The sequence below is a fragment of the Nerophis lumbriciformis genome, linkage group LG02, assembly GCF_033978685.3.
Source record: "Nerophis lumbriciformis linkage group LG02, RoL_Nlum_v2.1, whole genome shotgun sequence".
NCBI lineage: Eukaryota > Metazoa > Chordata > Actinopteri > Syngnathiformes > Syngnathidae > Nerophis > Nerophis lumbriciformis.
Genome location: NC_084549.2, coordinates 61,162,848 through 61,179,448, shown reverse-complemented (window position 1 = coordinate 61,179,448; position 16,601 = coordinate 61,162,848).

Genomic DNA, 16,601 nt, shown 5'->3' with positions numbered 1-16,601 from the left:
TTACTGTTCCCCTTAATGTAACTTATGGTGGTGCACCGCCACATCAAAATCATCACCGCCACACTTTAAAATAAGGTTGTTTTTTAACCTGAATTTAATTTTTTTTTTTATATATATATATATATATAATGTATTGTAGCGTCCAAAAGAAGTCAGTATTCAGTAAAGCTTACTGAACGCACTTTTAAACTCTAAATTCCAGCATCGAGGCTGGAGGTTGTACAACACACCTCCAATACTTTATGGTGCACTTCTAACACTTATTTTTCTGATAGACAAATAGCTTTCTATTTGCACTGCAGGATCACAACTAGGGATGTAACGATATTAAAATTTCCTATCGCCGTAATTGTGACCAAAATGATCACAGTTATTATTATTATGGCAGTATTGTTGAATGAGCTCAAAAAGTACTTAAACACACACTGAAATCTATTGATTTTGTAAAATAACAAATGAATAGACCCATCCTTAGAAAGTCCACTTTTTTGCATGTTTGTGTTTCTTATGCTTCACTAACAGAGTTCTGGCGGGCGCTGTGGCCTCCTATTGTGTTCAGCGGTCCTTGAACTCTCCGTAAAAACACAGCCGTGTCACATTCCTTTGAGTAAGGTGCACAATTGATTAGCTTAATGGCTCGTACAGCAATGTGTTAATATAAGTTCAGATTGGGGTAAGGCTGGAAGATAGAACGATGTCAATGTATATCTCGATTCTTGACAGACACGTAATCGATATAAAAAAAAAAGTGTTTATTAAAAAAAATTGTTCTTTGTCAGAAGAAAGCGGAAGTTGCAAAGCAAGGCTGGTTGCATAAACAAAGGTACTTGCAAACCGTGCAACGCAGCAAGTGATCACTGGTCAGTGGGCGTGTCACGCTAACAACCAATCAGGTAACAGTATCAACTATCTTTTTGGTTGAGCCATCTTGTTGTCTCACTCACGGTTGACTATTTGTATGGAACAAGAGAAAGTAAAGCTGAAGAAATTGTGGATCAACCGGAGAGGTCACCTCGACAGTATGGCAGTTTCATGACCGTAATCAGACCAAAGCGCTCATATTCAGTAATAGAACATGCCTAAACCTGCAGAAAATAATTCTCCGGTTTCTCTATGCTTACATTTTCACACTTTGTACTATTTTCTTACACTTTATGAAGCATTTCTTACCTATTCCTTATTTTTGCATCTTCATTTTAAGAGGTTATTAAGTGTTCAATGCGATTTTACAATTGTTTGAGTGTTCCATGGTTGTGTTGACATTTCCTTTCCTTTCTGCCTTGATAGCTGAGGGATAGTAATTAGAGGAAGTTTATATTTTAGATAAAAATATTTACATTTCATATATTTTTCTCCTGGTCCTTATTTTTGATAGGTCAAAATTTTAAAAATTCAATAATTACAGATATAAAAACGTATCTTATATCAGGATACATTTTTCAGCCATAAATTGAGGTATCTCGTTTCTTAATGGGGAAAGACGTTAATGTTTCTTGTTTTCATGTTAGCATTTAAGCTAGCGAGTTAGCCCCAATCCGTCCTTAAGTTCATCAACATGCGGGTATCAAGCACGTTTTTTTGATCATTTTCATTTAAACCGGCAATACTAACCGTTGGGAGTTTTACCCCGGTTATCTTTAATACTGTTTGTCCTTACATCCCTAATCACAATGTATTCTATTGATAATATTTTCCTATTAATCTCTGCTATTTATAACCAGCTCTATATATATATATATATATATATATATATATATATATATATATATATATATATATATATACTCTTTTATTTAAATTATTATGTACATATATGGTTGATGTGGTACTAAATCTGGGACCTCGGGTACTACATTTCATGTCATCTCATGTGTGCTGGTATGGAAAAAAACAATTCCTTGTATCCATATTGTAAAATGCTACAAACCCATGGCGTCAAATGTTTTAGGCCCAGGTTCCAAACTCGGTTAGAGTTTCTATCTGAACAATCGCCATCTTTTGTTGCATCCAAAAACCTTGGTTCCAGCTGCCTCCCCTCCTCAGTGGGAACATGTGATAGCCATCGAAGGCTGTTTCGCTCAGGATGTCTCTGGAAAAGCATGTGGGCGATAATGATGGAGGGAGGGAGGGGGCTCTGGAGAGAAAAGAGAAGAAAAAGACGGTCCCGGAGGGCTTTTGGGGGGCCTCGCTATGCGGCTCAGCGGCTGCAAACAGCATCACGGTCCACATGTGCAAACATTTAAGAAATCTGCTCTGGTAATGGGGTCAGTGTGGCCCCTCTGCGAGCACACGGAGCGCCGCAGCAGCTCACTTCCCAGTGCACTTTACGAGAACGGCTGCTTGGTTGCTGAGCTCTCATGTCCAAAGATAGGCAGGCCCGGTGAGACACTTGTTGCACATGTGCGTACACGAGCTACAGCGTGAAAACTAACTTTACAGACACTTGCATGCCTTTTGCAGGTAGATTCGAAGGTAAAATACTTGAAATACAACCAAATTTGGCAATAGTGCCATTACATAAGGTACACTTTTTAAATCTTATTTCTAGTACTGTATTGTCTGCACTATAGAGCGCACCGGTATATAAGCCGCAACCCACTAAATATTAGAATAAAAAAAATATTTTTCCATATATTAGCCGCAGATATACATGTTGTGAAATTAGTTATTTACACAAATATTTTGTCAATCTTTATACCTTAATTGTTTCAAATGGTGCCTGTAACACAGCAGTAAAACGGATGATCAGACAAAACAGAAGTCATCATCATGGACCCGCTAGCTGTTTATGGTGAATATACTGAGGAATTTGTGAAATATGTTTAATATGTTTTTTTCAATTTTAATTTTGACAGTACCACATGAGATATGTTTTAATTGATCCAATGCCCAATAGTGCGTAAATGTGTTTCTGTATAGTATTTCTCCAGCAATGGTCATATGGTGACATAAATGATGGTATTTTGAGAGGTAATCATTGAAGTCAGACATCACTGAAGGCCAATTATTCGCCGTATATGGCATTTTATGATGTTTTTAAACCATTCAGTTTGTGTTCAAACGGTATTTTTACATCATAAGTTTGCTCTTGCCGCTGATGCCATCTGTGGGGACTCGACGCCATCATAGTGCATACAATTATTTGATTGATCATTTTATTGAACCCCTTTAAAAAGGTATCATTTGTAGAAAACTGCATCCAAATATTCCAAGCGATAGGGAATTTGTGTTTTGTTTTGTTTTTTAATTTAAATTAGGACAATGCCTATTCATCAACATAGCGCAACAATGTGAATATGCCGGAGTTAGCACTATAGCTAATTTTCATCCAATGTCCTAAGGCAGGTTAATACAGTAAACATTCAACAGGTCATAATACAAAAGAATACATAAATCACAAGACATTACACATTACAAGCATACCATAAGCACAGACCATGGACTAAAAAACAAAACAAACAACAAACAAAAAAAACATGTGAATAATCTAATTGTGCGTGCATGTCTGATTCGTTTTCAACCACTGTTTCAGTGCAGTTTTAAATGTTAAATAGGTGTCACAGTTTCTGACATGGGCTGGCAGCCTGTTCCATGACTGTATGCCTCTGATAGACCCCACCATTTGGCCAAATTTAGTCCTGCGCCTTTGTGAGTAATTAATGTACAATTAATTATCGAATGAATTACTTGATTAAAAACATCTGATTGTTTTGGATTGCCTTTTTAAAAAAAGGTATCATCTGTTGAAAACCTCATTTGATAATTCCAGGAAATACGGAAGTTACAGCTATTTTTGTGTTAAATGTAACGTCGCTAAATAAATTAAATCAATCAATCAAGTTCTTATTTTTATAAAGTGAGTTTATTTGGGTTTCTGAACTAATCCATTTGTTTTTAATTTAACGCATTTATGGCGAGTTATGATGTTTCGAAGCTCATTATGCAAAATATAGGTCACACGTTTCTTTAATTCAAGACAAAAAAAAAAGCAATTGATTCTTGAATCATGAATTGATTAACGTGGACCCAGACTTAAACAAGTTGAAAAACGTATTTGGGTGTTACCATTTAGTGGTCAATTGTACGGAATATGTACTGTACTGTGTAAACCAGGCCTGGGCAATTATTTTGACTCGGGGGCCATATTTAGAGAAAAACATGTGTCTGGGGGCCGGTATATCTATTTTTAGGAACACTAATACAAAACCTCACAATAATGTCTGATTGAATGCTAAAAACGTTATGACAGACCACCTTAAAAAACAGACTTGAATTTTACTTTTTTTTTTACTGTATGAGACACCCAGAAAGTACATCAAAATAAAGAATGTGGAATTTACAATATTAACTGTGAATGATAAAACACTGAATATTGACAACATATGAACGTCACACCCCCTCTCCATCGACATATTTTGCCATCAAGCGAAACGCAACAAAAACATGAACGCAAAAGGTAAAAAAAAAAACACCTACAATTTGATACATCATTAAGCTTCAGAACTTTGTTGTAAAAATGTCCTTCCGCGTCTGTCCCTGACACCCGCATTTCAGGCTGGCCGCTCAGGAAACACTCTGTGGAAACGCTCCCCACCCACTAAGGCTGCAACAACTAATCGATTAAAATCGATTATAAAAATAGTTGATGATTAATTTAGTCATAGATTCGTTGGATCTATGCCTATGCACATGCGCAGAGGCTACTTTTTTTTTTTTTTTTTTTTTAATAAACCTTTATTTATAAACTGCAACATTTACAAACAGCTAAGAAACAATAATCAAAATAAGTATGGTGCCAGTATGCTGGGTTTTTTTCAATAAAATACTGGAAAGGATAGAAATGTAGTTTGTCTCTTTTATCCGATTATTAATCGATTATCAAATTAGTTGTAGCCCTACAACCCACACTGCTTGGTGCCTCGTCTGAGCGGTTGTGACTTAGATTACCATAGTAACTACCGCATTTTTCGGAGTATAAGTCGCACCTGCCGAAAATGCATAATGAAGAAGGAGAAAAACATATATAAGTCGCACTGGAGTATGAGTCGCATTTTTTGGGGAAGTTTATTTGATAAAACCCAACACCAACAATAGACATTTGAAAGGCAATTTAAAATAAATAAAGAATAGTGAACAACAGGCTGAATAAGTGTACGTTATATGAGGCATAAATAACCAACTGAGAACGTGCCTGGTATGTTAACGTAACATATTATGGTAAGAGTCATTCAAATAACTATAACATATAGAACATGCTATACGTTTACCAAACAATCTGTCACTCCTAATCGCTAAATCCCATGAAATGTTATACGTCTAGTGTCTTACGTGAATTAACTAAATAATATTATTTGATATTTTACGGTAATGTGTTAATAATTTCGCACATAAGTCGCTCCCCCGGCCAAACTATGAAAAAAACTGCGACTTATAGTCCGAAAAATACAGTAATTAGATTACCATAGTAACTAGTATATCACTGCCCCGCCACCGGGAGATGTTCTGGGCTAAGGGGCGAAACATCAATGAGAGGTGGTCCCCAGCTGAAGACCCTGCAGCAAAACCTTTTCTGGTATGCGGTCAGGTTTAGGCCTGCCTCAGGGAAGAGGACGTCCCTGCCATGCACAGTCCACCACAGGCACCGGTGGAGGTGCGACAGGCCTAAGGCCCAGCGGCAAGACCACCTTGCTGTAATTAAAATGCAAAAGCGCAGATTCCAACCATTGAAATACTTTGTATAGTTCAAGACTTATGGTAATTTGTAAAACATCACTGCACATCATAATGGCAGCTACAGTTTCAATCTTAAAGATGTAAAAAAATTATTTGGGAATGTCCGGCGGGCCAGATTGAAAAGCTTAACGGGCCGCATGTGGCCCCTGGGCCTTAATTTGCCCAGATCTGGTGTAAACTGTACTGTTTCATATAATGTATTCTCTTCCTTTGCAATCTACTAATGAAAGTTTCAATCAATCAATAAACTTCAAAATTCCTTAGCTCCTTTAATATTTGGCTTATTATTATGGTTAAGGTACCATTGGAAAGTTTTTTTTCCCTAGGTCTTCACAATGGTATCACTTGCTTTGAGGTAAGTATTTTTGTCACGTACAAAAAGAAGAGAGCATTTACACTGCATTAATAGCTATAGAAAGTGCATAAAGAGACATGGCGGTGGGTCCAGATGATGTATTAAATAGAAAACATAAACAGGACACACACAGATGTTCCACTATTATTTGTTGTGTACGCTTGTACTTTAAAGGAGAACATTATCACAATTTCAGAAGGGTTAAAACCATTAAAAATCAGTTCCCAGTGGCTTATTTTATTTTTCGAAGTTTTTTTCAAAATTTTACCCATCACGCAATATCCCTAAAAAAAGCTTCAAAGTGCCTGATTTTAACCATTGCTATATACACCCGTCCATTTTCCTGTGACGTCACACAGTGATGCCATCCATCCATCCATCCATTTTCTACCGCTTATTCCCTTCGGGGTCGCGGGGGGCGCTGGAGCCTATCTCAGCTACAATCGGGCGGAAGGCAGGGTACACCCTGGACGTCACATAGTGATGCCAATACAAACAAACATGGCGCATAGAATAGCAAGGTATAGCGACATTAGCTCGGATTCAGACTCGGATTTCAGCGGCTTAAGCGATTCAACAGATTACGCATGTATTGAAACGGATGGTTGTAGTGTGGAGGCAGGTAGCGAAAACGAAATTGAAGAAGAAACTGAAGCTATTGAGCCATATCGGTTTGAACCGTATGCAAGCGAAAACGACGAAAACGACACGACAGCCAGCGACACGGGAGAAAGCGAGGACGAATTTGGCGATCGCCTTCTAACCAACAATTGGTATGTGTTTGTTTGGCATTAAAGGAAACTAACAACTATGAACTAGGTTTACAGCATATGAAATACATTTGGCAACAACATGCACTTTGAGAGTGCAGACAGACCAGTTTTCATCAATTAATATATTCTGTAGACATACCCTCATCCGCTCTCTTTTCCTGAAAGCTGATCTGTCCAGTCCAGTTGGAAATGCATCAGCTTTGAGTGTCGCAGGATATCCACACATTCTTGCCATCTCTGTCGTAGCATAGCTTTCGTCGGTAAAGTGTGCGGAACAAACGTCCAATTTCTTGCCACTTTCGCATCTTTGGGCCACTGGTGCAACTTGAATCCGTCCCTGTTCGTGTTGTTACACCCTCCGACAACACACCGACGAGGCATGATGTCTCCAAGGTACGGAAAACAGTCGAAAAAACAGAAAATAACAGAGCTGATTTGACTCGGTGTTTGTAATGTGTTTGAGAAAATGGCGGATTGCTTCCCGATGTGACGTCACATCGTGACGTCATCGCTCCGAGAGCGAATAATAGAAAGGCGTTTAATTTGCCAAAATTCACACATTTAGAGTTCGGAAATCGGTTAAAAAAATATATGGTCTTTTTTCTGCAACATCAAGGTATATATTGACGCTTACATAGGTCTGGTGATAATGTTCCCCTTTAAATGAAATCAATAAAGCGGAGAAGGTCTCTTTTTCCTAAGGAAGCTTAGGTCCTTTAATGTGTGCAGCAAGCTGCTGTTGGAGATATTTTATCAGTCTGTTGTGGCCAGTGCACTGTACTTTGCAGTGGTTGGTTGGGGGAGCAGCACCAGCAAAAGGGACTCAAACCGGATTGATAAACTGATCCGGAAAGCCGGCCAAACTATTGGCATGCAGTTGGAAGCGTTTGTGTCAGTGAGGGACAGGAGGACACTGGACAAATTGCTCGCCATCATGGACAATCCTGCCCACCCACTCCATCTGACAATTAAGGGACAGCGGAGCTCATACTCCAACAGGCTCCTTCAACTTCCTTCCCGCACTGTGCGATTCAAGAACTCCTTTATTCCACACTCCATCCAGCTGTATAATCACTCGCTATACAGCAATAGATGACATCTATTACCTGACATGCTAGCTACTTCTCTTTGTTTATAATGTTTATAATGTCTATTTTCTATTTCCTGCTGGATCTACTCTCTATTTTATGCTGCTGCTGTCACATATACTGTATATATATTGAACATGGTCACGGTATATATGTTATAGACATAATATAATATATCTGTATATATATATTATTCTGTAAACATATGTATATATTCGTATATATATGTTAGATTTTTTATCGCTATATTAGTCTAGTTATACCTGCATTGTCCTTTCCATCCTTACACTTTCCATCATTGTAACTGAGCTACTGTGTTGAACAATTTCCCTTGTGGATCATTAAAGTTTGTCTAAGTCTAAGGTCGCTTGGAGTTGTTCGTCCTTTATTTGGTAACTTCCGCCCTGCCTCACAGCCCGCGCATGCGCGCAAGCATCGCTCACTGCCCATACATTACATTATTCTTACTCACCTGTTAGCTATTTCATTAATTACACACTAGACACATAAATAAAACACAATAACCCCAGTTAAGTAAGTCTATGCGCAGGGGACAAGTCATTTATGAATGATATAAACACACTTCAGACTCATTTTATCTCGACAAATGAGCTTTTAAATTGTCTGCAGCCATTTAGTGTCACATCTACTTACCAGCAATTAACTGTTAGCAGGTGTCTTCAGGTAAAGTTGACGTTACGCGTCCATTCAAAGCATTATTATCGAAGCCCCAAAGCTTTTATCACTCATAAATACCAAAATTGGACTTTTCTGTCGCAGTCGGAATTGGTAAATTGGTGCTTTTGTATCAAACTGGCGAGCGAGACAATCACCACCATTTTGATGTTCCCGGCGTTCGCCAACACGGAAGTCACGTGACCCGTTACAACCAATTAGGTTCGAGTTGTTAATGACGTTATAGCCATCTAAACAAGTATAATTAAAATGACCTTTTTGTAATGTTATTTGGTTTACAGTGCATTACGTTTAAAAACATTTCCAAACAAGTTAATCGGGTACATCTGACTTTTTTTTTATAACTACATATTTTTTCTAATTGTGTTTATGTGGGTTACTTGTTTAGGGGGTGTTAATTGTTGTTTACAACATATTACTAGAAATGGGAAAACAGTCCCGTTTTTTTTTTTTATTTTGGAAACTGAGCTGCCAGTTTTTTACCGTAGAAAAATGTGGTATAATTCTTTTTTTTTTTAACGTTTACAGTAATACACTGTCAAAAAAAAACGTAGATTTTACAGTCGCCAGAATTTTACTGTAAAATGTTTGGTGTTTTTTTCAACATATTAGTGGAAATAGAAAAACTACAATTTTGTTTTAATTCTGCCAGTTTCTTACCATGGAGAAAAATACATATAGTTTTCGTACAGTAATACACCGTACAACTAACAAGCATAGATTTTACGGTAAAAAAAAAACAGGCAGCTTAGTCGCCAGAATTTTACCGTAAAAAACAGTGGTAGGGTTCTATCCATCCATGTTTACTGTAATTACAACAACAAAAAACATTGTAAATTAAAAAATTTCATTGATAACTTGTCTTTAATAAACAGTCCCATTTTTTTTTTTATTTTGAAAACTGAGCTGCCAGTTTTTTACCGTAGAAAAATGTGGTATAATTTGTTTTTAACGTTTACAGTAATACACTGTCAAAAAAACGTCTATTTTTACAGTCGCCAGAATTTTACTGTAAAATGTTTGGTGTTTTTTTCCACATATTAGTGGAAATATAAAAACTACCATTTTTTAAAAATTCTGCCAGTATTTTACAATGGAGAAAAATACATATCGTTTTCGTACAGAAATACACCGTAAAACTAACAAGCATAGATTTTACGGTAAAAAAAACAAAAACTGGCAGCTTAGTCGCCAGAATTTTACCGTAAAAAACAGTGGTAGGGTTCCATCCTTCCATGTTTACTGTAATTACAACAACAAAATAACATTGTAAATTAAACAATTTCATTGATAACTTGTCTTTAATAAACAGTCCCAATTTTTTTTATTTTGGAAACTGAGCTGCCAGTTTTTTACCATAGAAAAATGTGGTATCATTTTTTTTAAACGTTTACAGTAATACACTGTCAAAAAAAACTTTGATTTTTACAGTCACCAGAATTTTACCGTAAAATGTTTGGTGTTTTTTTCAACATATTAGTGGAAATAGAAAAACCGTACCATTTAAAAAAAAATTCTGCCAGTTTTTTACCATGGAGAAAAATACGTAGAATTTTACCGTAAAAAACAGTGGTAGTGTTCCATCCATCCATGTTTACTGTAATTACAGCAAAAAAAACATTGTAAATTAAAAAAGTATATAGTGTATTTTTTTTACAATTTCATTGATAACTTGTCATTAATAAACAGTCCCATTTTTTTTTATTTTGGAAACTGAGCTGCCAGTTTTTTACCGTAGAAAAATGTGGTATAATTTTTTTTACGTTTACAGTAATACACTTTCAAAAAAAACTTCGATTTTTACAGTCACCAGAATTTTACTGTAAAATGTTTGGTGTTTTTTTTCCACATATTAGTGGAAATAGAAAAACAGTACCATTTTTTTTTTTAATTCTGCCAGTTTTTTACCATGGAGAAAAATACGTATCGTTCTCGTACAGAAATACACCGTAAAACTAACAAGCATAGGTTTTACGGTAAAAAAATAACTGGCAGCTTAGTCGCCAGAATTTTACCATAAAAAACAGTGGTAGTGTTCCATCCATCCATGTTTACGGTAATTACAACAACAAAAATACATTGTAAATTAAAAAATGTCATTGATAACTTGTCATCAATAAACAGTCCCATTTTTTTTTATTTTGGAAACTGAGCTGCCAGTTTTTTACCAAAGAAAAATGTGGTATAATTTTTTATTTTTTTTTACGTTTACAGTAATAATACACTGTCAAAATAAACGTAGATTTTTACAGTCGCCAGAATTTTACTGTAAAGTGTTTGGTGTTTTTTTCAACATATTAGTGGAAATAGAAAAACAGTACAATTTTTTTACTTTTTATTCTGCCAGTTCTGCCAGTTTTTTACCATGGAGAAAAATACGTATCGTTTTCGTACAGTAATACACCGCAAAACCAACAAGCATAGATTTTACGGTAAAAACAAACAAACTGGCAGCTAAGTCACCAGAATTTTACCGTAAAAAACAGTGGTAGTGTTCCATCCATCCATGTTTACTGTAATTACAACAAAAAAAACATTGTAAATTAAAAAATTCATTGATACCTTGTCATTAATAAACAGTCCCATTTTTTTTTATTTTGGAAACTGAGCTGCCAGTTTTTTACCGTAGAAAAATGTGGTGTATTTTTTTTTTTTTTTACGTTTACAGTAATACACTGTCAAAAAAAACGTAGATTTTTAGAGTCGCCAGAATTTTACTGTAAAATGTTTGGTGTTTTTTTCAACATATAAGTGGAAATAGAAAAACAGAACCTTTTTTAAAAAAGAATTCTGCCAGTTCTGCCAGTTTTTTACCGTGGAGAAAAAAACGTATATCGTTCTCGTACAGTAATACACCGTAAAAACAACAAGCATAAATTTTACGGTAAATAAAAAAACTGGCAGCTTAGTCGCCAGAATTTTACCGTAAAAAACAGTGGTAGTGTTCCATCCATCCATGTTTACTGTAATTACAACAAAAAAACATTGTAAATTAAAAAATTATATAGTGTATTTTTTACAATGTAATTGATAACTTGTCATTAATAAACAGTCCAAAAAAAATGTATTTTGGAAACTGAGCTGCCAGTTTTTTACCGTAGAAAAATGTGGCATAATTTTTTTTTAACGTTTACAGTAATACACTGTCAAAAAAAATGTCGATTTTTACAGTCACCAGAATTTTACTGTAAAATGTTTGGTGTTTTTTTCAACATATTAGTGGAAATAGAAAAACAGTACTTTTTTTTTTTAAATTCTGCCAGTTTTTTACTATGAAAAAAAAACGTATCGTTTTCATACAGTAATACATCGTAAAACTAACAAGCATAGGTTTTACGGTAAAAAATATAACTGGCAGCTAAGTCGCCAGAATTTTACCGTAAAAAACAGTGGTAGTGTTCCATCCATCCATGTTTACTGTAATTACAACAACAAAAAACGTAAATTAAAACATTTCATTGATTACTTGTCATCAATAAACAGTCCCATTTTTTTTTATTTTGGAAACTGAGCTGCCAGTTTTTTACCGTAGAAAAATGTGGTGTAATTTTTTTTTTTTACGTTTACAGTAATACTGTCAAAAAAAACGTTGATTTTTACAGTCACCAGAATTTTACTGTAAAATGTTTGGTGTTTTTTTCAACATATTAGTGGAAATAGAAAAACAGTACCATATTTTTATTTTTTATTCTGCCAGTTTTTTACCGTGGAGAAAAATAGGTATCGTTCTTGTACAGTAATACACCGTAAAACCAACAAGCATTACGGTTAAAAAAACAAACTGGCAGCTAAGTCGCCAGAATTTTACCGTAAAAAGCAGTGGTACAGTTCCATCCATCCATGTTTACTGTAAGTACAACAAAAAAAACATTGTAAATTAAAAAAGTATATAGTGTATTTTTTTACAATTTCATTGAGAACTTGTCATTAATAAACAGTCACATTTTTTTTTATTTTGGAAACTGAGCTGCCAGTTTTTTACCGTAGAAAAATGTGGCATAATTTTTTTTTAACGTTTACAGTAATACACTGTCAAAAAAAATGTTGATTTTTACAGTCACCAGAATTTTACTGTAAAATGTTTGGTGTTTTTTTTCAACATATTAGTGGAAATAGAAAAACAGTACAATTTTTTTTTTTTAAATTCTGCCAGTTTTTTACTATGAAAAAAAGACGTATCGTTTTCATACAGTAATACATCGTAAAACTAACAAGCATAGGTTTTACGGTAAAAAAATAACTGGCAGCTAAGTCGCCAGAATTTTACCGTAAAAAACAGTGGTAGGGTTCCATCCATCCATGTTTACTGTAATTACAACAACAATAAACGTAAATTAAAAAATGTCATTGATTACTTGTCATCAATAAACAGTCCCATTTTTTTTTTATTTTGGAAACTGAGCTGCCAGTTTTTTACCGTAGAAAAATGTGGTGTAATCTTTTTTTTTTACGTTTACAGTAATACTGTCAAAAAAAAACATCGATTTTTACAGTCACCAGAATTTTACTGTAAAATGTTTGGTGTTTTTTCAACATATTAGTGGAAATAGAAAAACAGTACCATTTTTTTTTTTTTTATTCTACCAGTTTTTTACCATGGAGAAAAAAACGTATCGTTTTCTTACAGTAATACACCCTAAAACTAACAAGCATAGATTTTACGGTAAAAACAAACAAACTGGCAGCTTAGTCGCCAGAATTTTACCATAAAAAACAGTGGTAGGGTTCCATCCATCCATGTTTACTGTAATTACAACAACAAAAAAACATTGTAAATTAAAAAAGTATATAGTGTATTTTTTTACAATTTCATTGATAACTTGTCATTAATAAACAGTCACATTTTTTTTTATTTTGGAAACTGAGCTGCCAGTTTTTTACCGTCGAAAAATGTGGCATAATTTTTTTTTAACGTTTACAGTAATACACTGTCAAAAAAAACGTCGATTTTTACAGTCACCAGAATTTTACTATAAAATGTTTGGTGTTTTTTTCAACATATTAGTGGAAATAGAAAAACAGTACCATTTAAAAAAAAAAATTCTGCCAGTTTTTTACCATGGAGAAAAAAACGTATCGTTTTCATTCAGTAATACATCGTAAAACTAACAAGCATAGGTTTTACGGTAAAAAAATAACTGGCAGCTTAGTCAGCAGAATTTTACCGTAAAAAACCGTGGTAGGGTTCCATCCATCCATGTTTACTGTAATTACAACAACAAAACATTGTAAATTAAAAAAATTCATTGATAACTTGTCATCAATAAACAGTCCCATTTTTGTTTTATTTTGGAAACTGAGCTGCCAGTTTTTTACCAAAGAAAAATGTGGTATAATTTTTTTTATTTTTTACGTTTACAGTAATAATACACTGTCAAAATAAACGTAGATTTTTACAGTCGCCAGAATTTTACTGTAAAATGTTTGGTGTTTTTTTCAACATATTAGTGGAAATAGAAAAACAGTACCATTTTTTTACTTTTTATTCTGCCAGTTCTGCCAGTTTTTTACCATGGAGAAAAAAATGTATCGTTTTCGTACAGTAATACACCGTAAAACCAACAAGCATAGATTTTAGGGTAAAAACAAACAAACTGGCAGCTAAGTCACCAGAATTTTACCGTAAAAAACAGTGGTAGTGTTCCATCCATCCATGTTTACTGTAATTACAACAAAAAAACATTGTAAATTAAAACATTTAATTGATAACTTGTCTTTAATAAACAGTCACATTTTTTTTATTTTGGAAACTGAGCGGCCAGTTTTTTACCGTAGAAAAATGTGATATAATTTTTTTTTTAACGTTTACAGTAGTACACTGTCAAAAAAAAACGTAGATTTTTACAGTCGCTAGAATTTTACTGTAAAATGTGTGGTGTTTTTTTCAACATATTAGTGGAAATAGAAAAACAGTACCATTTTTTTTTTTTAAATTCTGCCAGTTTTTTACCATGGAGAAAAATACATATCGTTCTCGTACAGTAATACACCGTAAAACTAACAAGCATAGATTTTACGGTAACAAAAACAAACTGGCAGCTAAGTCGCCAGAATTTCACCGTAAAAAACAGTGGTAGTGTTCCATCCATCCATGTTTACTGTAATTACAACAAAATAACATTTTTTACAATTTCATTGAGAACTTGTCATTAATAAACAGTCACATTTTTTTTTATTTTGGAAACTGAGCTGCCAGTTTTGTACCGTAGAAAAATGTGGCATAATTTTTTTTTAACGTTTACAGTAATACACTGTCAAAAAAAACGTCGATTTTTACAGTCACCAGAATTTTACTATAAAATGTTTGGTGTTTTTTTCAACATATTAGTGGAAATAGAAAAACAGTACAATTTTTTTTTTTTAATTCTGCCAGTTTTTTACCATGGAGAAAAAAACGTATCGTTTTCATACAGTAATACACCGTAAAACTAACAAGCATAGGTTTTACGGTAAAAAAATAACTGGCAGCTTAGTCGCCAGAATTTTACCATAAAAAACAGTGGTAGGGTTCCATCCATCCATGTTTACGGTAATTACAACAACAAAAATACATTGTAAATTAAAAAAATTCATTGATAACTTGTCATTAATAAACAGTCCCATTTCTTTTTATTTTGGAAACTGAGCTGCCAGTTTTTTACCGTAGAAAAATGTGGTGTCATTTTTTTTTTTTTACGTTTAGAGTAAAACACTGTCAAAAAAAAAACGTCGATTTTTACAGTCGCCAGAATTTTACTGTAAAATGTTTGGTGTTTTTTTCAACATATTAGTGGAAATAGAAAAACAGTACCATTTTTTTATTTTTTATTCTGCGTGTTTTTTACCATGGAGAAAAAAAAATGTATCGTTCTCGTACAGTAATACACCATAAAACCAACAAGCATAGATTTTACGGTAAAAAAACAAAACAGGCAGCTTAGTCACCAGAATTTTACCGTAAAAAACAGTGGTAGGGTTCAATCCATCCATGTTTACTGTAATTACAACAACAAAAAACATTGTAAATTAAAAAATGTAATTGATAACTTGTCATTAATAAACAGTACCATTTTTTTTTATTTTGGAAACTGAGCTGCCAGTTTTTTACCGTCGAAAAATGTGGCATAATTTTTTTTTAACGTTTACAGTAATACACTGTCAAAAAAAACGTCGATTTTTACAGTCACCAGAATTTTACTATAAAATGTTTGGTGTTTTTTTCAACATATTAGTGGAAATAGAAAAACAGTACCATTTTAAAAAAAAAATTCTGCCAGTTTTTTACCATGGAGAAAAAAACGTATCGTTTTCATTCAGTAATACACCATAAAACTAACAAGCATAGGTTTTACGGTAAAAAAATAACTGGCAGCTTAGTCGGCAGAATTTTACCGTAAAAAACCGTGGTAGGGTTCCATCCATCCATGTTTACTGTAATTACAACAACAAAACATTGTAAATTAAAAAAATTCATTGATAACTTGTCATCAATAAACAGTCCCATTTTTGTTTTATTTTGGAAACTGAGCTGCCAGTTTTTTACCAAAGAAAAATGTGGTATAAATTTTTTTTTTTTTTACGTTTACAGTAATACACTGTCAAAATAAACGTAGATTTTTACAGTCGCCAGAATTTTACTGTAAAATGTTTGGTGTTTTTTTCAACATATTAGTGGAAATAGAAAAACAGTACCATTTTTTTATTTTTTATTCTGCCAGTTTTTTACCATGGAGAAAAATAGGTATCGTTCTCGTACAGTAATACACCGTAAAACCAACAAGCATAGATTTTACGGTTAAAAAAACAAACTGGCAGCTAAGTCACCAGAATTTTACGTTAAAAAGCAGTGGTACAGTTCCATCCATCCATGTTTACTGTAAGTACAACAAAAAACATTGTAAATTAAAAAAGTATATAGTGTATTTTTTTTACAATTTCATTGAGAACTTGTCATTAATAAACAGTCACATTTTTTTT